Raw genomic sequence first — 27,864 nt, forward strand, 5'->3', positions numbered from 1 at the left:
CTTTACTTGAAATGAGGCAAAATGGGCCTTCTTTTACCACTATTTTTAACTACTGTATTCAGCCATTCGTGAAAAAAGGTTAACTATGTACAGGCAAATCATCGTATATTTTTCTCTTGCAGTCACCTCACCAGTGTGCCATTTACTGATCATGGATAGGCAATAAACTGGCATTTCTGTGCAACACTTGTTCCTAAGAGCATGATTAATAAAAACGACATTGATGTGGTATTTGCAGTCTTTGTTTATTATTAGACTTGCTAGAGCAGTGCAACAAAAAGCTTTCAGGACTGCTTGTCCTTCTGCACAGTTACACAGCATGACAATGAAGAACAAACATTAAAACAGTATCTGACACGCTGTAATAAACAACATGAATACCCATAAAACAAAGCTAAAGAACCACTCTGGATACAAATGCATAATAAACTTGAATGCGGTTCTTGTCTTCAAGATAGCCTCTCTCTACAGCATGAGACATCAAGGCATGAAATGTTGCATGATAGCATTTAGCACACACACTCTGTCCTGTTACTACAACAGCACAGATCTCAATTGATAGAAAGCATTCTTAACATATAACTGCCTAAACACAGAGCATAATACACTTGTGAGGGCATAGTTGAAGGCCAGCTGGTGTGACAACTTTTAAGGAGCAAAACACTGAACTAATACTAATACACTCAATACAATTACAACAGGAATGTGGTTTTATTTCAAACCAAATGATCTTGGAACAAACAAAGCTTCAGCATATAGTCTTGTGGTCGCGAAAATCTGGTGCAGGTACAGCGGTTAACGGCACGATGAGCCAAAATTGAACATATGCACTATGCGGTATATTAGCTGCGGGCTTGTTAGAGCTCTCATTAGCTGAGCAACACCATGCCACTTGAATGCCCTACAGCCAAGCCCACGTGACTGCAGATGGCACTCTCTCCACTTGTGCAGAGTATTTGTGAATAGGAGGCACTATTGCTACCATTAAAGCCGCACGTCATCCAATCTTCATATGCACTACAAAACCAGGCATTGAATAGCTGCACGCATACAATGACAAAGAAAAAAAACGAACACAACCTTGGCATAGCCACCCAAACACAACATCGCAATGTACAGCAATGCATCGCAATGATTAACACAGTTTTTGAGTGCTGAAGGAACTCAGTAACTAAAGATGCATGTCATTGTTTGGTTTTGGTTTTATGGGGCTTAACGTCCCAAAGCGACTAAGGCTGACCCGAAAGACGCGGGTTCGATACCGGCCGCGGCGGTTGAATTTCTTTGGAGGAGAAATTCCAGAGGCCCGTGTACTGTGCGATGTCAGTGCACGTTAAAGAACCCCAGGTGATCAAATTTCCGGAGCCCTCCACTACGGCGTCTCTCATATACCTTAGTCGCTTTGGGACGTTAAACCCCATAAAACCAAACAACGACATGCATCTTTAGTTACTGAGTTCCTTCAACACTCAAAAACTGTCTTAATCATTCCTTCCGGCTGATTATTGGCAGCTGAAGATTTGCTAGTATGCAGCACATGTGAAAAACTTCAGTCATGCAAGAAATTAGTTCCGTTGGCACTCGGTTGTTCAGTATGTTATAAGTCTTAATTCTTTGAATCATCCTTTACACGTGAATTCTAATCTGTGCAATGTTGTATGTATCTCTGACCTCCTCAGGTGTAAACTGGCCACCATGCAAAAATGGAGGCATAACAAGTACACAATTCTGGCCCTCCAAAGCTGTGCGAATACCTGGGAATCCTTTGTCGGCTAATACAATGTCTCCAGGTTCAACAATGCTTAGGAAGCCAGAATCCACAGTAATGTGTGCGTCAGAGACCCTGCCCCCATAAGCACTTGAACGGAAACAAATCATTCCGCCAGGTGTTATTGCGAGGAGAAACTTGAGAGTGTAGCCTCCCTTGTAGTTTGAATATAGGGTACGCTCTTGCTGCACAGTTGGTGGCTGTTCGGTGCGCACTTCGGTACAGTCAATAATCATGGTACAGCCAGGGTAGTGTTTTTTAAAAGTCTCTGGCATTGTAGCCTGGATTACTGCGGCGAGGGGACGAAAAATCCATTTTTTAGTCGCGAATGAGAGACTCTTCAGAACACTTTTAAAGTGCCGTGACACTGAGGTTTCATTGACTGAAAACAGAACAGCAAGAGACGAGTAACTGATTCCAAGCTTAAGTTTGAGCAGGAAGATAAGCAGCCTGTTTTGCATTGAAATGTCACATTTTCTCTCTGAATGCACTGGCAGCATACTCAATAGCAATGAAAACACAACATGGCTGACATTGCATAGGTCCTCCAGAGCACTGCTGGACTTTGCAATGCTATCATATCCAGCAAAGTAGCTTGTTCTGTGACTGGGGCCACTGTGCTTGTTCGCAACATCTGGTTTCTGTTGTGTGCCACAGTCCTGCATCTCTCGGTGCGAGACTTGGGTGGATGCCTCCGACCCGTGGATGCAGCTGATAAAGACAGAAAAACTGCCAGCAAAATTGCCTCCACCTTCAGTCTGAATTTCCTGCAAGATGTTGAAAAAGGGATAGAAAACACAATGTATTCTTATTGTCGAAGTATGTAACCTAATATATAATACATATAATATATAGGCTAGAAGAGATGGCATAGAGGGAGGGTGCCAGGCTAACTACCTACGGCTCTTCAATATGTACTCAAAGCATAGCACACAGGTGTTTTAGCATTTAGCATTTTTCCTATCTAGAAAGAAAACATTCAAATGCATAATACACATCGGTGAGCCATTAGACATTATATAACTGAGACAACAAATCATAATCGCACAACAGAGTATTAAATGAGCAACACCATATTTTTGCTGCGTGTTTTCTGTTTTCAAATGATGTGTTAGGCATTAGTATACATGGATTACTGCGTGTTATTTCTCCTGGACCGGTAAATAATTTATAACTGAATATCTGTTTCGGTTTCATCAACCGAACGATGGCTGTGACATTTTACAAGAGTAAGTCACGTGAGGCATGAAGAAAAACTGCAATATAACGCCCAATACTTAATCTTAATTGATACAATGCTTAAGGCCCCCGGCTTCAAGAGCTTTCCAGCTCTTGAAGCCGGGTGCCTTATGCATTGTATCAAGAGCGTTTGTAAAACAAAAGATGTATCATAAGTTTTCATACCTCACGTGAGCTAAACACCTCTTAAACATCACAGCCATTGTTCAGTTGATAAACCGAAATGGTGGCAAGAAGAAATTCAATTATAAATTATTTAGCAGTCGTAGGTGGATACCATGTAGTGGCCCAGTATTCCAACACCTTATGCATCAATACAGAGAAGAAAACATCCAAATAAAATGAGGTGTTTTAAACACGCCTTTTAGGTACGCTTGCTGCAAGTCTGCAAGCATTATTTGCCACAAGAGAAGCAGTGATTTCATATATTTTAGTAATTATAATTTTGACCGTTTGCTGGGAACTTGCCACAGATTTAGGAGCAGTGTGAACTTCAGCAGCAGCACATAATAATTCGAGGCCTTCATTGGAGCACTCGATGTGTCCATTGCTGTAGGCACAATCAGAGCAGGGCAGCTGGCATCGACCTCATCTGTCCCCTGAGGCGATGCAGAAGAGAGGGTGCTGCTCGCTGCTGTGACAGATGAACGCATAGATGCCCTCTGTCTCCACCTGCACCGATATAATGAGATGGTGTTAGCTTTATAAAACTGCGTGACTTTGCACAACACATACCTCCATGCAATTCTAGATATAAATTCCTTTCAGCCTTGAAATAAAAACAAGCCTAAAGTGATAAGCTCATTACACAGTAATGAAGATACCTTTTGAATCTTGCCAGCTGAGCAGCAGGCTGCACTGATTGCTTCTTGTAGACTGGTGGAAATATTGTTGGCAGGTAACCTGGATGAGTCCCGATGGTACTTTTCTCCTCATTTACAAAGTGTTTGCTACAAATCCTTGAATCCTTATTTGGGCACCAATTTGAGGAGTCTTCACCACTGGAATAAAGCATAGGCAATAAGGAGCAAGATCTTCATGCTGGAGAATGTGATGGGCTAGAAAAGCAATCTCGCCATACGCTGGATGTTAGCTACTTGAAAAGTATGCCAGAGAGTAGGTAAATATTTTAACATAGATATACGAACTCAGTGCAGCAGCTGACCATGCTTATTATGACACTGAAGTGGCTTTATCCAGCCCTCTATTTTCTTGCAGTACTTTAAACAAGACTGGAAATCTCAAAACTAGTTGCTATCCAGTGCGATGCTATCCAGGGGGTTGCTGTTCGCTTTGTACCAGTTAAACAGATGCAAAGTTTAAGGAAAAAGCTTCGTCTGACCAAGAGCGCAGGTTGAACAGCATGTAACGAGTCAAACTATGAGCAGCCTCCTTGCATTTTATGAAACGGCTTCGATAGACCTAACAGAAGTTTTCGAAACGACGTCATAATTATACTATTGCATCTAAAAATCAAAAGTCATGGCTTGAACAGTCGGCGCAGGTGTTTTTGGGCGAGTAACTTGGCACCCAGTGTCGTGCATATCCCCCACGCGCATAATCTTACGGATCGCCACACACAACGGTGCGACTCGCTCCACACCCCACGACCGGTATTCACCGATTATTATCGTGCTCCGAAGTTCTCACTTCTACGTCTTGGTCGTATGTTGGGTTTAACGTCCCGAAGAGACGCCGTAGTAGAGGTCCGGATAGCGCAGCCCACGGTCATTTTTTCCGGAACGAAATGCGGCCGAAATGCCATACCACGAATTCGCGGGTTTGTCCTTAGAAGCATCGTGGTGCTCTGTCCTTAAAAACGACGAACAGTGCCCCTCGTGCACAGCACGTACACCGCTAATGGGCAAATTTTAAAGCGCGGAGCACGCACTAAAAGCAGGCGCTCTAACCAGCGTGCGGCGGCCCGCGTATGACAGCTCGTTTTCTTCACCGCTCGCCGCAGTCGTGTTTTATTCTTGCGTGTGCACACCATCGGACTCACAAACCAACAAAATTCACTTACTTGACGCGACGCACAGCCGCTATCCACTTCTCTCGTCGTTCTTTTTCCCAGGGTTTTCCCGGAAAGCGATACATTTTGACATTGGTGAAAACAGCGCGAAAGAAGAAGCCCGAAGGCGAAACGAGGAAGTGACAGGAAAGAGCTCGTTTCCCCTTCGGGCTTCTTCTTTCGCGCTGTTTTCACCAATGTCAGAATGGACCAACTAGCCCAGCAAAAAGTTCTGCGATACATTTTGACGGTCGTGATTGTGACAATCTTTCACAACCTGCGCTTATTCTTCTTCTTTGCATCCATGGTAGTTGAGCTCAGTGTCGCCATCGAAGCTGTGCAAATCACGCACACTCAGATGAAAATACACACGCTGAAGGAAACGCACACCCAACGACATAGGGCGCTTCTGGGCCGCCTCACTGACTGCACTCGGGATCCGCTAGGTGGCGCCACATGTAGCAGTAAACTTCATTGCAGGGTGCCTATAGCGTGATCCAATCGCTGTTCCAAGCTATGTGTTCTTGAATTGTTCTTCGCCGCCAAGACACACAAGCCTGAAGTTCCTTTTCGTTCGATTGTTGTGTTGGGTTTATTGGCGCATAAGCAACTAAGGCTATCATGCGCCAAGAACAAGGTATGGAAAGATTGGCTTCAGCAGAGTGTGAAAACAAAGTTGATAAAAACGGTGGTGTAAAAGGCCTAAAAGTTATTTTTATTACCTGGCTGATTAAATACAAACTTTTTAGAAATGGCTGTTTGCAGAAGCTTTTAAAAGTTGGTTAACCTCCGTGGACATCCTTGGCTTGCCAAGGATCTCGAGGCCCCCAACTACTCAGATAAAAACCTCAGCCTCCTTCTCAGGACTGAGAAAGTGGCTGAGGTGTATCGTTCTAAGCAGAGAAGCACAGAGTCAGAACATTACAGGTTTTGAAGAACACCGGCTTCCCTTAAAAAGCTAAAAACATCAAGTATACTAACGAGTGCATATTCAGCTAAAATCAACGCTGGATGAAATGTGATATGTTCTTTGTAAAATGTAGCAAAATATTTTTTCCTTAATGATTCAAGTTTTGTGCATGATAGTAGTATGTGGTTTACGGTAAGTTCATGTCCGCATTGCTCGCAAACAGGTTTGTCTTTCTTTGTTAGCAGGAAGTTGTGTGTGAGATGTGTGTGTCCTATACGGAGACGAGAGAGAGAACAACTTTTATTTAGGAAGCCTGCAGAGTAGGTTAGGCTCCCTCCAAGCAGGGAGGACAAGCTTTTACCGCGACGCGGCCACTACGTCAATCTCGTGCGTTGTGCTCCTTGAGGTCTTGTTACGTCCCTCGCTACTTCCGCGGGTTCGAGAGGGCCGCCGCCCCCTTCCTGGGGGTGCCGACCCCTCTCCTCGGTTTCGCTCGGTCGCTGCCTCTCGAGAGCTGCCGAGACCTCCTTGAGTTGTGTCTTTTGATCACAGCTCCTCGTTGCAGCCTCTAGCTGCGGCGGGATCGTCGTCTTCTCGCTGGCTTCGCGCGGATTTACGCTACAGTCCCAAAGGATGTGAGCCGCGGTGGCTCTCTCCTTCGCGCACAGTCTGCATATGTCACTCGCGTGCACACTCGGACACACGTGCTTAGCTAGCACCGGGGTGAGCAGGGACCCCGTCTGTAACTGTCTATATAACACTGCCTCCTTCCGGGTAAGCCCCGGGTGAGGTGGCGGCATAGTCTGTCTGTTCAGTCTGTACCATTTCACGGCATAAAATAACTTCGATGAATCGTTTTTGGTGTGAGCATGATTTCCATTCGTCTAGAATCGGTTTTACTAAATGTAGCTTATTATTTCTTTTGATATTCCATTGCGACTGCCATTTATTTCTTAATTTGCACTGCACCAACTTCATACCATCTTTGTAGGGAATGTACACTTTCTTTATTTCTTTGTTTCGAGCTTTTCCAGCACATTCATCTGCCTTCTCATTGCCAGTGATTCCAATGTGGCTGGGAACCCAGCAGAATTTTATGTCTTGTCCCTGTATTGTGGCACTTGTTATGTTGTGTATGATATTACCAATTAGTGGTGTCACTGCATTGCTATGGTGAAGTGAGGTTAGTATGCTCAGAGAATCAGTGTAAATGATACTGTTCTGAATGTTCTCATTTATTATTTTTTCTACAGCCACCAAGACTGCGTAACACTCGGCGGTGAAAATGGATGTACACTCAGGTAGCCGTACTATTTTTTCCCAATTATTCTGAACTACAGCACTTCCCACGTAGTGCGCCGATTTTGATCCATCGGTATAAAATGCTTCGTATTCTCCGTATTTTTCGTTGAGTGCCTAATATTCTTGTAATATCTGTTCATGTGGTGTATGTTTTTTCCGAAATTGTGTTAATGTGAAGTCGCACACAGATGGTAGGCAGTACCAAGGCGGGAGTGGATCAGGTTTGCGGGCAATATTAGGTAATATGTTAATTATGTCTAGTTCTTGGCATTTCTCTTCAAAGCGGAGAAGAAGTGGTCTGATTGCTAGAGGTTTGTTGGTAAATAGTGTTCGGGATGGGCACTTTGTAACGAGTGGGTAACAGATGTGTTTAGGCTGGAAACGGATCTTTAAAATATATGAGCATGTGAGCATTGTTCGTCTGTCTGCAAGTGGTGGTTCATTGGTTTCCACGTAAAGGCTTTTTATGGGTGATGTCCTGTAAGCACCAGTTGAAAGACGCAAACCCATATTGTGCACAGGGTCCAGTCGCTTCAAGTACGACGGCCTTGCTGATCCATACACTATGCAGCCATAATCTAAAACGGAACGTACTACAGAGCGATAAATCTGTAGAAGGCATACCCGATCAGAACCCCAGTGTTTGCGTGAAAGGACTTTAAGTATGTTCAGTGATAGCGACGCTTTCTTCTTTAGTGCGTTTATGTGAGGCAGGAAAGTAAGCTTTTTATCGAAGGTGATGCCTAGAAATTTGTGTTCCTTTTTTAAAGGCAGTTTGGTTTGGTTTAGGTGTAATGTGGGATCTGTGTGCAAGCCTCGTTTGAGTGAAGAAAGTAAGGCTACTGTTTTCTGTGGTGAGAAGTGGAAGCCATTCTTGTCTGCCCATGTTGCCAGTTTGTTGATTGTAAGTTGTACTTGTCTTTCACATGTAGATATTATTTTATTATTTGAAGATACTGTTGGCCGCGAGGCCGTTACAGTGGTGGGGCGTGACACTTGGAAAGCAAAAAGGTTTCGACGATTATACAAAAATACAAAGTGAATCTTCATCTATACAATCATTTCTTACCGCGTAATGTTTCACTTTGTATACAGAAGCAGTGTTAATAAATATTAACTTGAAAAACAGTTATTTCACAGAGAAAAGGAAGAAAAAAAATAACAACAAAAATTTCTACATTCCCGGCCTTCACCTTGGGTGAGTTGATTAGGCGTATGACACACACACAAACACACACACAAAAAAGAAGAAGAAAAACTTTTTAGTGCGAAGTTGAGATAGCTTTTTCGAAAGTTGTTAATGTACTGGACTGTAAGAGAGATGCTGGTAAATTATTCCATTCTGCTATCGTCTTCGGAAAATAAGAATTAGCATACACATTAATGCGTGGATTCGGGGTTTGGTAACAGTATTCATTGCTTGCTCTGAGATGTGTAAGTTGTTTTGGGACCAAGTAATGGGAGCTATTGATATTGAAGGAATTTCTTGAGAGCTGAAATAAAAATTTTAGTCTGGTTACTCGGCGACGTTCGGCTAGAGGTGGTAAATTGAGAACACACAACATCTCTGTTACAGAATCAGTACGTGCATATCTGGACAGTATGAATCGAGCTGCTCTTCTTTGCACACTTTCAAGTTTTTTTATCAAGCCACTTTCTACAGGATCCCATATAATGCAGGCATATTCTAATGTTGGTCGTACATAAGTTAAATAGGCAGCTAGCTTGGCAGACTGTGAGGCCAGTTTCAATCTTCGGCTGAACAGATTTTCAGTACATGATTTTTCCAGCTAAGATCTCTATAAATGAGGACTCCCAGGTATTTAAGTGTTTCCACTGTGGTAAGTGCGGTAGATCCTACCGCACTTACCGCGGTAACCCGCCCTATTGTAAGACTGGTTTTCGCAGGCTTACATCTTGAAAGAACGTCCGGCCCCAAGTTCGCCGTGGAACCACGGAAGACCGCGCCTGAGCTGCTGTCCCTTGTGCGCCAAGTTGCAAGGTTCGCTCCAACGCCCGAAAGTGAAAGATGCATATCAGAGGGAGTGGACGTTCTTTCAAGATGTAAGCCTGCGAAAACCAGTCTTCCAATAGGGCGGGTTATTTCAGTGCTGCGGGATGACTCTTTATGTTTACTTACTGCGGACAAGGACGGTGGTTTCGTTGTTTTAACGAAAGAGATGTTTGGTACAAAAGCTTTGGAGGCTGTGAATTCAGTTTTTGAGAAACTTCCCCGTAATTCCTTACGCACCTTGAAAGCAAAGGGGAGGAAACTATGTGAAAAACTGGAATTAACTAGACTCGTTTCAAGTATAGATAAGAGTGAATGCAATAGTCTAAAATTTATGTTTACGGCTAAGACCCACAAGCCTGGTTGTCCCCTAAGGGTTATCGTATCTGAGTCGGGAACATGGCAAAAGTCAATTGCTGAATTTCTTAAAGGCAAGCTCAACCTACTGAGCATCGATGATCCGTTTTTGGTAAAGGATTCCCAACAGATTATAACTTTTCTGGACAATCACAATGACAGTCGGTTCATGGCGTGCTCGTTCGATATAAAGGATCTATATTATTCTTTGCCACATCAGGAGTTACTTCAATGCGAGGCTGATTGCATTGATCAGTTTGGAAGTGTAGCATTCCAAAATGAAACGGGAATGTGCGTGAGCAATTTTCTGGAATTGTTGTCCTTCTATTTGGCTGCCACGTGCGTCACTTGGAACGATGTGGTTTATCGGCAGAAGAAGGGAGTTTGCATCGGGTCGTGTATCGCGCCAGTTCTAAGTAACATTTTCCTTGCCCAATGTGACAGAAAGTTGGCTATCCTGTTGCGAGATCAAAAGAAAGTTGTTGGTGTTAAAGTGTTCCGGTTTGTGGATGACTTTTTAGTGGTCTTTAATCATCTTGACGGTATTTACGACTGTGCTGTGCAAGAGCTACTTGCTGTTTTTAGAAAAACCCTTAACCCACTAATAATCACATATGAAGAAATGAACGAAGGCACGATACGCTTCCTCGATATCAAGCTGTCACTGGCGCCTGATGGGACATTTTGGATGTACCAGCCTAGAGGTAACAAAGGTTTGCTTCCGTTCAGCTCTGCACATTCAAAATTAGTGAAGAGGGCAATCGTGAGGTTATGTTTTCAAAATGCGTTGAAGAAATCTTGCCCGGAATTAGTCAAAGAAAGTTTTGAGCAGCAGGTGGTGAGGCTAAAGGAAGCAGGTTATCCGGATCAGGTTTTGGTGTCGGTGGCAAAAAGCATGCTCAAGAAATTTGGCAAAAAGGGTACGGTGCCTAGCCAGGAGGGAGCAAAACAAAAGGAGAAAACGGTGGTGATTCCGTACATTCATGTGGTGTCCCATAATCTTAAAAGAATTGCTTCGAAGGTAAAAACTAGGGTCGTTTTTTCAGCCCCAGACAAATTGGAAAACTTATGCAAAATAGTAACGTACCCGGAAAGAAAAGCTAAGGGGTGTAAAAAGAAACACCAAGTCCCCATGGTCGCATGCGCAGAAGGTGTGGTGTACAGGTTGCCGCTTACATGTGGCAAAGCATATGTAGGCCAAACGGGGCGATGTTTGAACGAGCGGCTCCGTGAACATCGGAAGAACATGGAACGGAAGGGCGATGGGAATTTGGTTGTTCATTGTCAAGAGTGTAAATGTGTACCTTCATATAACGAGACGAAGATAGTAAGCAGGAACCGTGACCAAACGGCGCGTGAAATAATTGAAGCCATGAGCATAGCGGACAGTGGGGTGGCATGTGTGAGTAGCACGTCCCTTTCACTACTATCAAAGGAAAGGGCATTTTTACAAAAGGGAAGGTAGGATTGGACATGTGACGAGACAGTTGTCAATTTTTATCATCCGGGTGTTACCATCTTCCATTTTTATCAGCTGCTGGTGTGCATAAAGAGCAGTGTTTCCCGAATAAAAATTTCAGTTGTAAGTCCAGCGCTTTGTGTGTGTGTCTCTTTCTTTCAGTCCGTGTCTTTTAAGCGCAGGTATATTTCAATAAAGAGATTGGCCTGTAATTTTCAACTGTCTGCCGGTTCCCAGTTTTGTGTACTGGGATCACTTTAGCGGTAAGCCAGTCATTTGGGATCTGTTTCTGTTCGAGTGAGGTTTTGAATATAATAATCAGATAATGGGTTACCCATTCCGCATACCTGCGTAAAAAGGTGTTTGGTATGCTGTCCGGTCCAACAGACTTTTTTACGTTTATATTTAGTACAAGAGATAACACGCCTTCATAAGTGAGCTCAATATCGGGCATTGTTGATTCTTGTATTTGTGACGACAAATTCGATGACACAGTGTTTGTTGCTGGGGTGGTAAACACAGACTGAAAAAACTTATTATGAGCGGTCGCAATCACAGAAGAACCGGTAATCACCTGATCGCCGATAACAATGCTATATGAGCTGTTATCCCGCTGGGACAAGTGACGCCAAAATCGATGGGGAGAAGATTTCATGTAATTAGTTAATGTCACATCATAATACTTTGTTTTGGCTTCTCTCAGCATTTTTCGTAAAAGGCTTGATAAGTGAGAGATTAAGCTATAATTTTTTGACACTTTCTTTCTTTGTCGATTAATTCTTCGTTTTAAATGGATGATATCACGCGAAATCCACTGATTATGTTTGTTTCTTTTCTTTCGTTTTGTTGGAATGTATGAGCTAACACAGTGGAAAACTATGTCCTTGAATCTTAACCACATGGTATTGACGTCACCTTCTTCTTTAAAACTGTCCAAGGAAAAAGATAGGTGGTCGATAATACTGGTATCATCCGCTTTATCAAAATCAGGTACATGAACGACTCTCTCTTTTAGCCTTTCAAATCCAGGCTGCGCATTTATCTGTATAAAAACAAGTTTGTGATCGGACACACCTTCATCGACATTTACTTCATAGTTGTCGATCCGCCCGTCTAGGAACACCAAGTCCAACGTTGATCTAACAGTGCCTGGCAGATGGAAGATATATTGGAAGATGTGCACGCTATCTGAAGATCATCAACATAGACTGAATATGTTATGAACCTTGGTATTATTTTTTTAAGAGAATTCATTTTTACAATAAAAAGAGTTGTGCTTAAAATACACCCTTGAGGCACTCCATTTTCCTGAATAAAATCCCTCGAGAGGGTTGAGCCTAGACGGACATTAAATGAACGGTTAGATAAAAAGTCTTTAATTGAGTTCAGTATTCTGCCACGGATGCCAAGCTCAGCTAAGTCCTGGAGAATCCCGAACCTCCAGGTAGTATCATATGCTTTTTCTAAATCAAAAAAGACGCTAAGACTTTGTTGCTTGTGTATAAAAGCTTCTCTGACTGTATTTTCGAGACGGACTAGGTGATCTGTAGTTGAGCATCCCTTTTTAAAACCACACTGGTGGATATCAAGAAGTTCACAGGATTGAAGAACAAAGGTTAGTCTTATATTTAGGACACTTTCGAAGGTTTTGGCGAGGCAACTGGTCAGGGCTATGGGTCTATAACTGCTCGGAGAAGTTGGGGGTTTACTAGGCTTAAGAAGCGGTACAATAATAGCTTTCTTCCAGGCTTCCGGTATTTTCCCAGACATGAAAATTGTGTTAAAGAATCTTAAAAGTGCGTCCACGGCTGGCTCGGAAAGATGTGCAAGCATTTCATAATGTATTTCGTCGGGTCCTGGAGCAGTTTTTTTGCCGGCAGATAGTACTCTATTGATTTCTTGGAGGGTAATTAGACTATTGTATTCTTCATTTGCGCCTCCACTTGTTGGGAGCCTCTGTTTTTCAGCTGTGTTTTTGTATTTTAAAAAAGGCTGTGTATAGTGAGATGAACTTGAAACTGCAGCGAAATGTTCGCCTAATATGTCTGCCTGTTCCTCTATGCTTGTTTGTGTGCCGGGTGTTGTTAAAAAAGGAATTGTGAATGGTGAAAAGGTGCCATTTAATTTTCGAACCTGCTCCCACATTTTTTTAGATGGGATCTGACTGTTGATAGATGAAACATAATTTTGCAATGAAGCTTTCTCGGCACTGCGACGGACGTACCGAGCTTTAGCTTTTGCCTTTTTAAAATTTAAGAGATTTTCATGTGTCGGATACCTGCGGAATTTACCCCACGCTCTATTTTGCTGTTTTTTTGCTTCTTTACAGTCCTTTGTCCACCATACTTTATGGTTTTGTCGCGCTACTCCTGACGACTGAGGAATAGCTGTGAGTGCGGCAGTTATGATACAGTTGGTGAACTTTTCGTTTATCTGGTCGACGGTGAGATTATCTAAAAGTATATTTTCTAAATTTGCATTTGCTCTAAAAAGTGACCAGTCGGCGAGGTGAAGCTTCAAGCGCCGTGGCCTTGTGGGGATTATTTCCGGTGTGGATGTTAAAGTGATTAGTACAGGGAGGTGATCGCTGCCATATGGGTTGTCAATGACGTCCCAGTTAAAATCGTTAAAACAGAAGGTGAACTAAAAGACAAATCTAAACAGGTCATTTTCCCTGAGGCAGGGGAGCAGTAAGTGGCTTTTTCTGTATTTAAAAGGCATACACTATTTGTGAGGATAAAATCTTCGATTATTTGACCCCTAGAGTCACAGCGCTCACTTCCCTAAAAAGGGGAGTGAGCGTTAAAATCCCCGACTACTAGATATGGTTCTGGAAGTTCATTGACAAGTTCTTGTAAATCATGGACTGTTAATGTAAAATGTGGAGGAATATATACAGAACAGATAGAAATTTTTTTATGGCTGACGACACTGACCGCAACAGCTTCAAGCTTTGTTTTGAGTCTGATCTCTTGAGCAGGGACGCCGCTTTGTACGACAATCGCGATGCCTCCCGAGAGTCTATTTGCCTGCTCACGATCTCGTCTAAAAGTTTTATAATGCTTCAGGATGTTCATATGTTGTGGACCTAGATTGGTTTCCTGGAGACATAAGGCTACGGGTGACATTGACCCTAAAATGTTTTTTATGTCATCGTAATTTCTCAACAATCCTCTACAGTTCCACTGAACTAGAAAAGCCATGTTTATGTTTGGGGTAGGGACAATAAAGTGTTTACTTATTTTCCGGGCCCGTTATGAGGGCCCCTATCCTTCTTTCGCTCAAGAGAGCTGTTCCGCCGCTGTAAAGCAGGCGGGCTGGGGGTTAGATCCATCACCTCATCGGAGGTGCTGGAAGACCGCGGTGAAACCGCGGGCGTGTGGGTTTCAGGCCTCCCCCGACGGGGGGAAGTCCTGCGGGATGCTGGCCCATGGGCCGGCATTCCCTGCTTTGGGGTTGCAGAGCAGCCTTCGCTGTCTCTGCCTGGGGCGTGGATGGCCCTGCCATAGGCGCGGTGGAAGTGGCCGCGGCAGGTGCCGGAGTGCTGCGTGGTGCTACGCCCCTGCGCGCCACATCAGCGAAGTTTGGTTTCGCTGTGAAAGAGAAAGTGTTCGTGACTGCGAATCGCTTTCTTGCTTCTCGAAATGATATATTTTCCTTTGTTTTTACGGTGATTATTTCTTTCTCCTTCTTCCAGGACGGACATGCCCTGGAGTACGCAGCATGGTCGCCTTCACAGTTAGCGCAGCGTAGAGCTGCGTCACATTCCTCAGAATGGTGGTCTTTTGATGCACATTTCGCGCAAGTTTTGCGGCCGCGGCAACTCTGTGAGCCGTGGCCAAACCTCTGACAGTTAAAGCATCTTCGGGGGTTAGGGATATAGTGTCTAACATTTACTTTGAGGTATCCAACGTCGATGGTTTCTGGCAATGTTCATGTGTTGAAAGTCTGGACCAGGTGTTTGGTATCTATTTCTTTGTTGTCCTTGCGGATTTTGATTCGGTACACATCAATGACGTTTTGATCGGAAAGGCCTACCAGCATTTCTTTCTCTGTGAGATGTAGAAAATCATTTTCTGCGATGACGCCACGGACAGTGTTGAGGGATCGGTGTGCTGTGATGGAGACAGGTGTCTCCCCCATACACACTATGTTTGCGAGTTTGGAAGTTTGAACATTATCTCGGAGTTCCAGCAATAGATCGCCGCTGGCCATTTTTGATACTTTGTAGCCGGGGCCCAAAGCCTCTGGTAAGCATTTCGATACGATGAAGGGGGATAGAATTCTGGCGTGTTTATCTTGCACTTCACTGTGGACGACATGGAATTTGGCGAATGTTGGTTTCTTTTTTGAAAAAAAGCACTCTGCTTCGTTCCGCACTCTTTTAAGAGAGCGATCAGGTTTGGAAAGGGGGGGAGCCATAAAAAATTGATGTTTTTCGGTCATGGTGCCAGCCACCCACCATGGAGCCCAACAAGGGGACGGGACAGGAACTTGAAAGCAAGTCCTGCCCACGCCAGCTGTACACCTTAACTATAACCTAATATGACTGAACTCAGGGTTTTTCGTTCGATTGTGTCAGAGGCTAACACGTGGCAGTTTGCCATGGCGTCCTATCTTCCAAGGGACTTGAACTCGCTTTCATTATATCCAACTCATACTCGGTGCTACAAGTACAAGAAGTCGTACTAGTTTGTATGGTTGAAAAATGGCAAAATCTTTGCGAGGAAGATCGAGGGCTCTGGAGCTATAAGAATTGAGAGCGTATGTGACTTTGATAAGCTTGAGTAGCCATGAGTGAGGACTTCGGCTGATTTACCGACTGGAATACACACAGAAGTAGTTTGTTTAACTCCGAAGTCCATTCTGCACTAGATCTTGTCGATACCAACGTAAGGAGCATCAAGAAGCACTGGAATTTATCAAACATCTACTTGTCTGGTTTGCTTGGGTACCTCGATATTGTACTTCTGACTGAAACTAATGTTAACGAATATGAGTCTGATACGTTTATTTTTCCAGGATTTCAATCTTTCTCTTGTTGCCGTGACTCGTGTAGGGGTGGCGGCGCATTAGGATTTGTTAAAGGTTGGTTTGGTTTGGTTTATGGGGTTTAACGTCCCAAAGCGACTGAGGCTATGAGAGACGCCGTAGTGGAGGGCTCCGGAAATTTCGACCACCTGGGGTTCTTTAACGTGCGCTGACATCGCACAGTACACGGGCCTCTAGAATTTGTTAAAGAATGCTGGCACATTCTTGGCACAATGCTGGCACAAAGCTTGTGCTTTTACTGCGGCGGAAGTAGTAGCTCTTTCACTCAGTTGCAAAGACGAGACATTTATTGTGCTAGCAGTTTATCGCCCTCCGAACTCAATACACGAAGTATTTTTTCTGAACTTGCGGAATTTTTAACTCAGCACAATCGAATTACTGTAATAATAGCTGGAGACCTTAATATTGGCATTTCCAAAATAAAGAAACCCGGTGTTGAGTGCTATTTAGATTTACTTGCTTCATACGGAATAGAAAATATGATTTCTAGTTTTACCAGGGAAGAGGTAATGGGAACCTCGGTAAAGCGTCTGGAAATCGACCAGTTATTCTCTATTTTCAAGATTTTAAAGAAAAAGAAGCAATTCTTAGTAATTGCACGAAACTAAAGGGAACGGGCATTGGGGTTCAAAACGATTATTGCGCAGACACGCTTCGAAGGCGAAAACTGCTTTGGGCCAGCGCTCAGAAAGATAAAGATGCAGGAAAGAAGATTTGGCTTGTACATGACAAGATCCGTATTGACGATGACATGTACACGTGGGATGATGCTTCGAACTCGCGTAAGCTGTTATCAAAGCCCAGTAAGCTGCAGCCCCAAAGCTAGCGGTTAGGGGCGCGTCAATTTCGCCTGCTCAGTCTGAACGCTAGAAGCATTGTTAACAAAGTGCAAGATTTGGAAGAACTGCTGTTGTTACATGATCCTCATTTCTGCATTATCACTGAGACATGGTTGCATGGTCTGATTCGCAATGACGAAATCGTTCCGCCAGGTTACCAACTATACCGAAGAGAGAGAGTGTCTCGTGGTGGGGGCGTAGTCATTGTTGCGAAGTATGGTACTGAGGTAACAATTGCAGACCAAATCAGTGAACACGAAAGCCTGCTCCTAAAAGTGTCCCTCTGGGGTAACACGTTCTTTCTTTGCGCAGTTTATCGACCTCCATATGCTGATGATTCGTTTCTACTTAAGTTATATGATCATCTTCTAGTATTTTCAGGTAAAAACTTCATTATTACTGGGGATTTTAATCTGCCCTGTATTGACTGGAATCGCAAACAGTATGGCTATTCCGTTGCCGGTGACACACTAATAGATATAATGTACTCTCTTCACCTCGAGCAGATAGTTAAAAATTGTACTCGCAGTAGTTCAATTCTAGACCTACTGCTTATTACCGAAATGTTCTGTAACGGAATAGTTCGCGTGGAGCCTGGTATTTCTGACCATAATTTAATATCTTTTTTCCTGGAGTAAGACGGCTAGTAAAAGCAGGCGACTTGTCTCATCAACTGCAGTTAAAAATTACACCAGAGCGGACGACACGGCCATCATTGACTACCTGTACATGCATCTTGATAGCGTTAGTCATGACGTAGAACGTTCCTGGCAACATTTTCGCGCAACGGCACAATTTTGCATTAACCACTTCGTTCCCACAAAGAAAATTTCCAAGCGTCGCGCTAACCCTTGGATCAATCGTGATATTATTCACATGAAAAGAAAAATTAAGCGCCTGAGAAAACAGCATAAAACTTCCACACCGCAGTTTAGTGAAATGAAAAACGATTTAGTAACAAAATTCAGGCATGCAAGAAATAATTTTCTCAGTAAAACGCTATCGGAGATTATTTTGAGTGACCTCCCAAAATTTTGGCGTCACGTAAGCCTAGATAATGAGGAGATTAATAAAATAAAATTTGAAAATAAAATTATCAATGAACCAGCAGACAGAGCAGGAATTTTCAATCGGTATTTTCAGACAGTTTTTTCCGAGCGGGATAAACATGAATATCACAGTACCCCAACGGCTCCAGCCAAAGCTCTATTGATTACTCGCGAAGGTGTCATTACCGTGTTACTTAATTTGAATGCAAAAAAGTCCACAGGCCCTGATGGCATTCCGAACGCTTTTCTTAGACGTTAATATTGAATGCCAACAGCGCAAACGACGCAGACAAAGTAGAAGAACACACAGGACAAGCGCTGACTCACAACTGAAATTTTATTCAAAGAAAGTAGTACATTTTATAGAAAAAGTGGCCAACTTATCAGCTAGTAAACACGACCCATGTTTCTACGTGGCATCAAGGTATGCAACCTCACTGTCATATAATGAAATAGATGGCTTACTGACGCATAACCTTGTTTTTTTCCTCATGTGATATGCTTCCATAATCTCACGTGTTAATCGGGACGGGTGTTTGTAGAGGATATCACAGTAAGGCAATGAAGGAAAACAAGATTGGCAGTCTCGAGCATGGTCAACTAGATTATTAGATTTGTTAGCTTCCAGATTATTTGCATGCTCTTTCAAACGTGTATTGATGCAACGCCCCGTCTGCCCGATGTATATTTGTCCGCATGACATTGGGATTTTGTAAACTACCTCTTCTGCGCATGGCACATACATTGTTTCGTGCTTAACCCCACAAGTTGTTTCAGATTCTTTTCGTTGCTCAGCCTTTTTTTCCAAAACAGCACAAACCCTTTTGTTTCTTGGGTGCGGAAAAAACCACCCCTACGCCATACCGTTTTGCCACATTTTTAAGATTATGTGACAGGCGATGTACATAAGGGAGAATGGCAAACTTTTTTCTTTCCTTCTCTTTTCCCGAACTAGGCACCAAATATGGATTCTAAGCTTTCTGGCTACCTTGTTACAGCCCAATAACATAACACCATCCGGGTATCCAGCATCCTTTAACCTTTTAACTTGTTCATTGAAGCTATTGGTTGCCATATGGATACAAGATTTTGATAATGAGGACGAAAGAGATGAGACAACAATTCCTGTTTTAACTGTTTTCGAATGATGCGATTTATAATTTAACAGCGGTTTTCCCATCCTTGGACGATATTCCCAACAGACGTGTCCCGTCTCCACCTTCAAACTCAGATCTAAAAATTGTAGCTTGCTACCGACCGTGACCTCAGTGGTAAACTCTAGACCTAAAGTATTTTCTTTAAATACTTTTAGTACATCAGTCATGCGCCTAGAAAAGTTAGTTTTTTCTACAAAAATTAAGAAGTCATCGACGTAACGAAAAATGCGTGACGCCATTCCAGACAGATTTTCCTGGATGCCACGATCAACAAAGGACAAAAAAATATCGCTAATCACTGGTGCCACTCTAGGTCCAATGCAAACACCCGCTTTTTGGGTATACAGTTTACCGTCCCATTCAACGAACATTGACTTTAAATAAAAAGACAGCAGCTCAAGAAAGCTAGCCACAGAAATGCCACGCCCTCTAATAAACTGTTCTTCATCATTGTCAATTGTTACACATTTTGAAACCGCCTTCATCAATTCATTGTGAGGGAGAGAATAGAACAAATCGACCACGTCAATACTGAACACTGTACATGAGCCTGGGTTTTCATGTCGCAGAAAATTTACCACACTTTCAGAGTTGCGGACTCTGAATGGGTCCTTAATAGCCAAGGTAGCCGAAAATTTCTGTAAATACCCTGAAATTTCGTACTGCCAAGTGCTCCTCTCAGTTACAATAGCCCGAAATGGCATACCATCTTTGTGCGTTTTCACTGAGAAAAAAATCCTTAAACTAAGTCATTTTGCCTTATTGACAGTTGCTTTAAGCCGTTCCAGGTTCGTACCCTCCAGCAAACGCAGAGCTCCGGCTTTCACCTTTCCTGGTTTTTTCGAAACCGGGACGAAGTTTTTCTGCACAGCCTCCATCGCTTTCAACGAAAACATTGTTTCCGGAAGGACCACAAAACATCCTTCCTTATCAGCTGTCAGTAGCCTCAAATTATTTGAGTGCAGGAAATTGACTAGAGAGCCGTATCCCTCCCTATATTGGTCAGCCTGTGTTCTTGACAAAACCGCGGTACACTCCTCAACGCATCTCGGTTGGTAAGCGTCCTGTGCGAGATGCGAAATCGACCGGGTAATAGTCACCTTGTCCTCTTTTCGCAGGTGCGGCTTCATGCAGAACTTTGGTCCCATTTGTAGCAGGCTCTCGTGCTGTTGTGGAATAGGTGTTTCACCCAGAATGATGACTTTTCCTGGTTGCTGCGGTGTCTTCTTCCTTTTCGGTAGCTGTGATCGCACCTCAGTGAAAACGCACAAAGATGGTATGCCATTTCGGGCTATTGTAACTGAGAGGAGCACTTGGCAGTACGAAATTTCAGGGTATTTACAGAAATTTTTGGCTACCTTGGCTGTTAAGGACCCATTCAGAGTCCGCAACTCTGAAAGTGTGGTAAATTTTCTACGACATGAAAACCCAGGCTCATGTACAGTGTTCAGTATTGATGTGGTCGATTTGTTCTATTCCCTCCCTCACAGTGAATTGATGAAGGCGGTTTCAAAATGTGTAACAATTGACAATGATGAAGAACAGTTTATTAGAGGGTGTGGCATTTCTGTGGCTAGCTTTCTTGAGCTGCTGTCTTTTTATTTAAAGTCAATGTTCGTTGAATGGGACAATAAACTGTATACCCAAAAAGCGGGTGTTTGCATTGGATCTAGAGTGGCACCAGTGATTAGCGATATTTTTTGTCCTTTGTTGATGGTGGCATCCAGGAAAATCTGTCTGGAATGGCGTCACGCATTTTTCGTTACGTCGATGACTTCTTAATTTTTGTAGAAAAAACTAGCTTTTCTAGGCGCATGACTGATGTACTAAAAGTATTTAAAGAAAATGCTTTAGGTCTAGAGTTTACCACTGAGGTCACGGTCGGTTGCAAGCTACAATTTTTAGATCTGAGTTTGAAGGTGGAGACGGGACACGTCTGTTGGGATTATCGTCCAAGGATGGGAAAACCGCTGTTAAATTATAAATCGCATCATTCGAAAACAGTTAAAACAGGAATTGTTGTCTCATCTCTTTCGTCCTCATTATCAAAATCTTGTATCCATATGGCAACCAATAACTTCAATGAACAAGTTAAAAGGTTAAAGGATGCTGGATACCCGGATGGTGTTATGTTATTGGGCTGTAACAAGGTAGCCAGAAAGCTGAAGAATCGATGTTTGGTGCCTAGTCCTGGAAAAGAGAAGGAAAGAAAAAAGTTTGCCATTCTCCCTTATGTACATCGCCTGTCACATAATCTTAAAAATGTGGAAAAGCGGTATGGCGTAGGGGTGGTTTTTTCCGCACCCAAGAAACTTAAAAGAGTTTGTGCTGTTTTGGAAAAAAAAGGCTGAGCAACGATAAGAATCTGAAACAACTTGTGGGGTTAGCACGAAACAATGTATGTGCCATGCGCAGAAGAGGTAGTTTACAAAATCCCAATGTCATGCGGACAAATATACATCGGGCAGACGGGGCGTTGCATCAATACACGTTTGAAAGAGCATGCAAATAATCTGGAAGCTAACAAATCTAATAATCTGGTTGACCATGTTCGAGACTGCCAATCTTGTTTTCCTTCATTGCCTTACTGTGATATCCTCTACAAACACCCGTCCCGATTAACACGTGAGATTATGAAAGCATATCACATGAGGAAAAAAACAAGGTTATGCATCAGTAAGCCATCTATTTCATTATATGACAGTGAGGTTGCATACTTTGATGCCACGTAGAAACATGGGTTGTGTTTACTAGCTGATAAGTTGGCCACTTTTTCTATAAAATGTACTACTTTCCTTGAATAAAATTTCAATTGTGAGTCAGAGCTTGTCCTGTGTGTTCTTCTACTTTGTCTGCGTCGTTTGCGCTGTTGGCATTCAATATGTACCACCAACTCGCCCGTTTGTCTATAGTGTTAGACGTTAAATTGAGCAGATTTCAGGGTTTCCAACTGATATGTTAAACTCGTCGGTTGCTACAAGTGACATTGCAGCTGATTGGCATATTGCACGTGTTACACCAATTCATAAAAATGGTGACCGACTCTGTGTAAATAATTATCGTCCTGTTTCAATTACAAGTACATGTTGTAAATTGTTGGAGCACACTATTGCATGTTACATTCAAGATTTTTTAGCAGACCATAATTTGTTGTCGTCTTATCAGCATGGCTTCAGAAAAGCCATGTCTACAGTAACCCAGCTGGTTTCAACTGTGCATGATTTATCGAGTGTGCTTGATGTGTCTGGTCAGGTAGACATTCAGTTTTTCGATTTTTCATAGGCCTTCGACAAAGTGCCTCACGGTAAACTACTGTATAAATTAGAACGCCTTGGTCTCCCTTCTTTTATTGTTCAGTGGGTCAGTGCATACCTCCGCAATAGAAGCCAATTTGTAGAAATAAGAAGCTGTGCATCTGGTGTCCTTCCTGTTACTTCAGGCGTACCACAAGGAAGTGTTTTAGGGCCACTGTTGTTTCTTATCTATGTTAATGATTTAGTGGATGTTATCCCCGGTGAAGTATATATAAGACTGTTTGCTGATGATTGTCTTGTTTTCAAAGAAGTAACCTGTGCTAACGATCATATTTTGCTTCAGAACAGTATTCTAGCAATAGCACGGTGGAGTGATCGCTGGGGGATGGAGCTGAACACAGATAAACCGGTACTCTTGCGTGTTACTAGGAAGAAGTCAATTAGTACTTTCACATATTCGCTCCATAACAAGTCTATTTCAGTAGTTGATAAGTATAAATAGCTTGGTGTTACACTGACTAACAAACTAACCTGGTCCGGGCATATAAACGATATTTGTGTAGCCGCTCTTAGAAAGTTGTGGTTTCTGAAAAGAAAACTCAGAAGCGCACCACCATGTACAAAGATCCTAGCTTAAAATGCATGCATAAGGTCGAAACTAGAATATGCCTCTGTTGTGTGGGACCCTCATTGTAAAAAAGATATTATGCACCTTGAAAAGGTACAAAAAAGCAGTTAGATTCATTTTTGGAAAATATAAACGCTTAGACTCCCCTTCTAATTTAATGAAGCTCAATAATATCCCTACATTAGCAGCACGAAGGCAAGTTAGCCGTCTTGCATTTCTTTATAACGGTCTTTCCGGAAATATAAAGTTACCCATACCAGAATCTGTTAAACATGCTAGTACAAGGACAACGCGGCATAATCACGAACAATCCTTAGCCCCAACCTACGCTCGCACTAACACATTTAAATATAGTTTTTTCCCCCGCCCGATGACTGAATGGAATTCTTTACCACGCAACATTTTTAAAAGCAAATAATTTGTGAAAGGACTAGAAAGCCATATTTTGCATACTTAACATATCCTGTTTTCCTTCCAGAAGAGTTATTTGTCATACATTTCGCATTCTTATCATACATGAAATGTGTTGTTGCCATTTATTTCCCAATATTGGTTTTATCATATAGTTGTTCTTTTAAGAAATGTGTTGTTTCCCATGTGTTCTTTCTCGCATTGTATATGTTCTTCTTGTGTTCTAAATTTGTATGCCCATCCTGCTTGGGTCAAAGCGTTGGCTTGCGGTATATGTAAATAAAAAAAATAAAAAACCAGACTTACTCAGTTGTGCATCGACCATATAGCAGTCAGACTCCCCAATAATGTCGCCAACGCTGCAGTAATGCGGAGAAAAGTGGCAGATAATTATTTCACAGACCTGTATGTTATGGCGCAAGAAAGGGAAACGTCAACTCAAACTATTAGATCGATAAAAATAATTGATAACAAGTGCTTGGACGAACACGTTCAAACTTTTAATTGGTGGTCTCTGCTAAGTTGAACTCACATTGATGAATATAACTCGTTAGTAGCCAAGTTTGATGAGCTATATGCCAGTTCCACGAAGGAGGTTAAAATCAAGTTATGAAATCCAGAGAAGAAATGGATAACGATTGATCTTTCGTGAGAAGGACTCAGGACTTTCTCATGAGAAGGACAAACTACGGAATGATTATAAACAAGACGTCGAGAATCTTGCCTTGAAAGAGCAGTATAGGGTACATCGTAATAAGCTTACTGTTAAGCAGGGAACACATGTCCGGCAACGCGTCCGGCGCGCCGCTCCGGTCGCCGCTTCCGAACTGCCGCACCACAGCAAGCAGGGACACACAAGGAGCGGTGAGCATCGCTGCGCCGCTCAACCCAAGCTCCGCCCACAACCGGCGTCGCACTTCGCCGCCGCGCAGCGGTGCCTGAGCGCTGCTTGGCTTGGTGTACAAATATTGCAAGAAAAGACGGCATCGCCTTGTTATCAGAAAGACTGCATGCTATACTCGAGCGGCGACAAAGCATGCCTGCTTATGTTGCGAGCTTTCGGCAACGGCACCGCTCGCGGGCGCTCCGGGCGACGAGCTCTGCTGCTGCCTGTCTGCCGTGGTCGTCGCTAGGCCTATAGCCTGCTCCGCATCGAAGCGGCAGGGGCCGGCGCTTCGGAAGTCGCCTGCGCTATAATTCAAGGCCTATTCTTCACTCCGGTTTGATTCAACAGCATCATCACACAATAAAATAATAGTATGGTCAGTTTCCGTGGCGCCTTCAGCAGCGGCTAGAGGGCGCCAGTCGAGCCGGACCCCAGCGTCGGGCCAGCTAGCGGCAGCTGCGAGGCGGTTCTCGCAACTAATTCGCTCGTACCACAGTTGTTACTTTTACCAGCAACTCGGTATTGGCCAATGAACCAGAAAAATGATATAATTTTCTCATTTCCCTATCCCAGGGTTTATTATTTACGTCAAGAACACTCATTAGCTCGTTTTTATGACGCCAGCAGACGCGATCCAGGCTGGTCGACCGGCAGGCTCGGCTTCTTCACGTTCGCACAAGAAAATACAGAACAGCCATGCTACCAGAAAGGATGCTTCCTATATTCGAGCAACGACAGCATGCCTGTGCTAGAGTGGAGCTTTCGGCAACGACATCGCCTGCGGCAACGCCGGGCGACGAACTGCGCGCTAGTCCCCGACTGCCCTAGTCGTCGCTAGGCCTAGTGGTTTCGTATCGACGCCGCAGCCGCGGGCTCTTCGGGACTGGCCAGCGCTCAAAAAAGGTGCTACACTCGGCACCCCTTGTTCGTTCTCCCAAATCCGGGACTGTTTGAACGAAGACATGGTGTTCGGTGAAAACAGCGCTGTCAAACTAACCGTACAATTGAGCAGCCGACACACCGCTCACCACGGTACCTCTGTCGTGCTCACCTGTGACGTCGCGAACTCGACGTCATCGTGACGTTGGCGCTCTGCGCGCTCGCATTGGCTGCCGCTGCCCGCCGGAGCGGCGTGCCGGACATTCGCCGGACGCGGTGCACCGGCCATATCTACGCGGTTTGACGCGTCCGGCGGTCGCCGGCTGGCCGGAGCGGCGCCTCCGGACGCGGCGAGCCGGACCGGATTCGGAGCGCCCGCCTGACATGTGTCCCCGCCTTTATGCTGAGGCAAGCAAAGAAGCACTATTTTTCTGCGGAGTTTTCTAGGTGTAGCAGCAATACGAGGAAAACTTGGAGTCTATTAAATGAATTATTAAGCAGACAGAAGAAATCTAATTTGGATGAGAAGTTGCACTTTGCTTTTCTGAAAGCAGATCCTTCGACATTGCAAATTCTTTTAATGATGCGTTTTTATCATTCATTAGAAAACTTAAAAAACAATCTAATTTTTACCATCCAATACCAAGGCAAGAAAACAATTCTGCTGCTTTTCCTCCTGTTGATGAAGAAGAGTTGTGGAACCTTATTAGGACGCTACCGGAGAGCAAACCACCAGGCTATGATTGAATTAGACTGCGTGATTTGCGAAACAATTACTCCAAGCTTAACGATGTACTTTTACATATACTTAATGGCTGTTTCAAGACAGGAGAAATACCATCAGGTCTGAAGATCTCAGTACTAAGACCCATCTACAAGTCGGGAAAAAAGATAGATCAAACAAATTACAGACCAATTGCCATACTACCAGTCATTAACATCCTGATGGAAAAAATTGTGAACCAATATATGACATCTTTTTGTGAGAAGTATTCTTGTTTCAGTACTACACAGTATGGTTTGCGTCGTAATATTGGTGCGGTTGAGCTTCTCGAAGATTGCTGTGATTTTATCAATGGTTAAGTAGAACGTGTTGTCGGGCTAGTTGGTTCAATACTTCAGACATGGCAGTTGCGCGAAACACACACACACAAGACAGGTTACGGGACGAGCGCAATCAATCGAGCGCAGTTTATCAATGGTAACATGGATGTTAATCAATGTGTTTTTGGATCATTTTTGGATTTCTTGAAAGCATTCGATACCGTGGAGGACTCTGTTTTCTTACGTAAGTTGGAAAGTATTGGATTCTGTGGTCCATACCGACAATTTTTTGCAAGGTACCTTTCGCACCGTAAACAAGTAGTGAAAATTAAAGAATCATTAAGTACCTTTTTTGACATTCAGTACGGCGTTCCACAAGGTTGTGTTTTTGGACCTTTTTTTGTTTAATATTTATGTAAATGATATGGTTAACCTAGCAATAAATGCAAAATTGCTTCAGTATGCTGATGACACAGCTTTAGTGATATCCCATGAATCAAGCCCACTCGCACTGAAATGACTTCAGTACGGTATCAATAAAATAGTGGACTGGTTATCTGGAAATCCAATATACATAAACATAAACAAAACTGTGTTAATATGTTTCAAAAATCCGCACAAAAATGTTGATCTTACCCAGTCGGTTCTACTGCATCGTAGCAACTGTGTCAATTGCGAGTGTTCGCCACTACCCTACTTGAGCAGTGTTAAATATCTCTTGATTCCAACATGTGTTGGTCTTCCCAAATTGACTATTTATTAAAACAACTCAGTGCTCTTTCTGCGCAGCTTTATCGTATAAAATACACTACACCTAAAAATTCGCGTCAGACTGTGTACAGATCTGTTGTAGCGGCTGGTGCCGCCCAAGTACACGAACTGCTAGCAACCAAACAAATCCCGCTTTATTGCCACTTACAGTCATATATATACACATAGCGACACTGGTGCCTCTAGCGGCAGGTGATTCCCAAAACGGAACCGAAACCACATATACAACATATTCCCTTCCTTATAAAAAGAACAGCTACATGGGTTAGTGATTTAGTAGTGTTAGTACGTTAGTGCTCTTTTACAGAAGTATATTTACAGTAACAACAATGTGCTTGTCTTATGCACTTCATACAAAAATATAAAACAAAGAGGAAAACAAGATACAACTCCATTTATGTCCATATTTCACAACGTCAGCAAACTCAACACTCGTGCCGATTGTGACAGGTTCATGTTCACTGCAAAACGTGTCTTGCTGTACTTAGTGTCCATAGCGGTCTGGAGGTCGTCTATTCCTTGATGGCTGTACCCTACGCTGAGGTCCCGATGCTTCTGAGAAACCACTGGCGGCAGGCGAAGTCTCTTCCGGCTCACAGCCTGTCACTGGTGGCATAGGCGGCTGCGTCGCAGCAGCCACAGCTGAAGTTCCGGTTGGCGCTTCTGAAACGGGTCTCTCCAAGGTAGGCGGTGAGCTGCTTTCCCTAGCGGTGTCATTTGTATCATTCCTTTCCCCCCACCCACAGAGAGATGCAGAAGCTCGTGGCATCCTTGACAACTTTGAAGCGTTCCATGTTTTTCCATCATCAAGTTGGAAAGACGATTGCCCCTGCTTTC

The 27,864-nt window shown here is 43.4% G+C and overlaps 1 protein-coding gene and 1 pseudogene across 1 annotated transcript in view; both read right to left on the reverse strand.

Moving 5' to 3' along the window:
* Positions 1 to 27,864, reverse strand: part of LOC149326610 (lipase member M-like) — a 261,176-nt gene that overhangs the window by 136,155 nt on the left and 97,157 nt on the right. The window lies entirely within an intron of this gene.
* LOC149326614 (uncharacterized) lies at positions 1,461 to 27,821 on the reverse strand (annotated as a pseudogene).

This window comes from Amblyomma mixtum, chromosome 10 (assembly GCF_055824585.1).
Source record: "Amblyomma mixtum isolate Tamu chromosome 10, ASM5582458v1, whole genome shotgun sequence".
NCBI lineage: Eukaryota > Metazoa > Arthropoda > Arachnida > Ixodida > Ixodidae > Amblyomma > Amblyomma mixtum.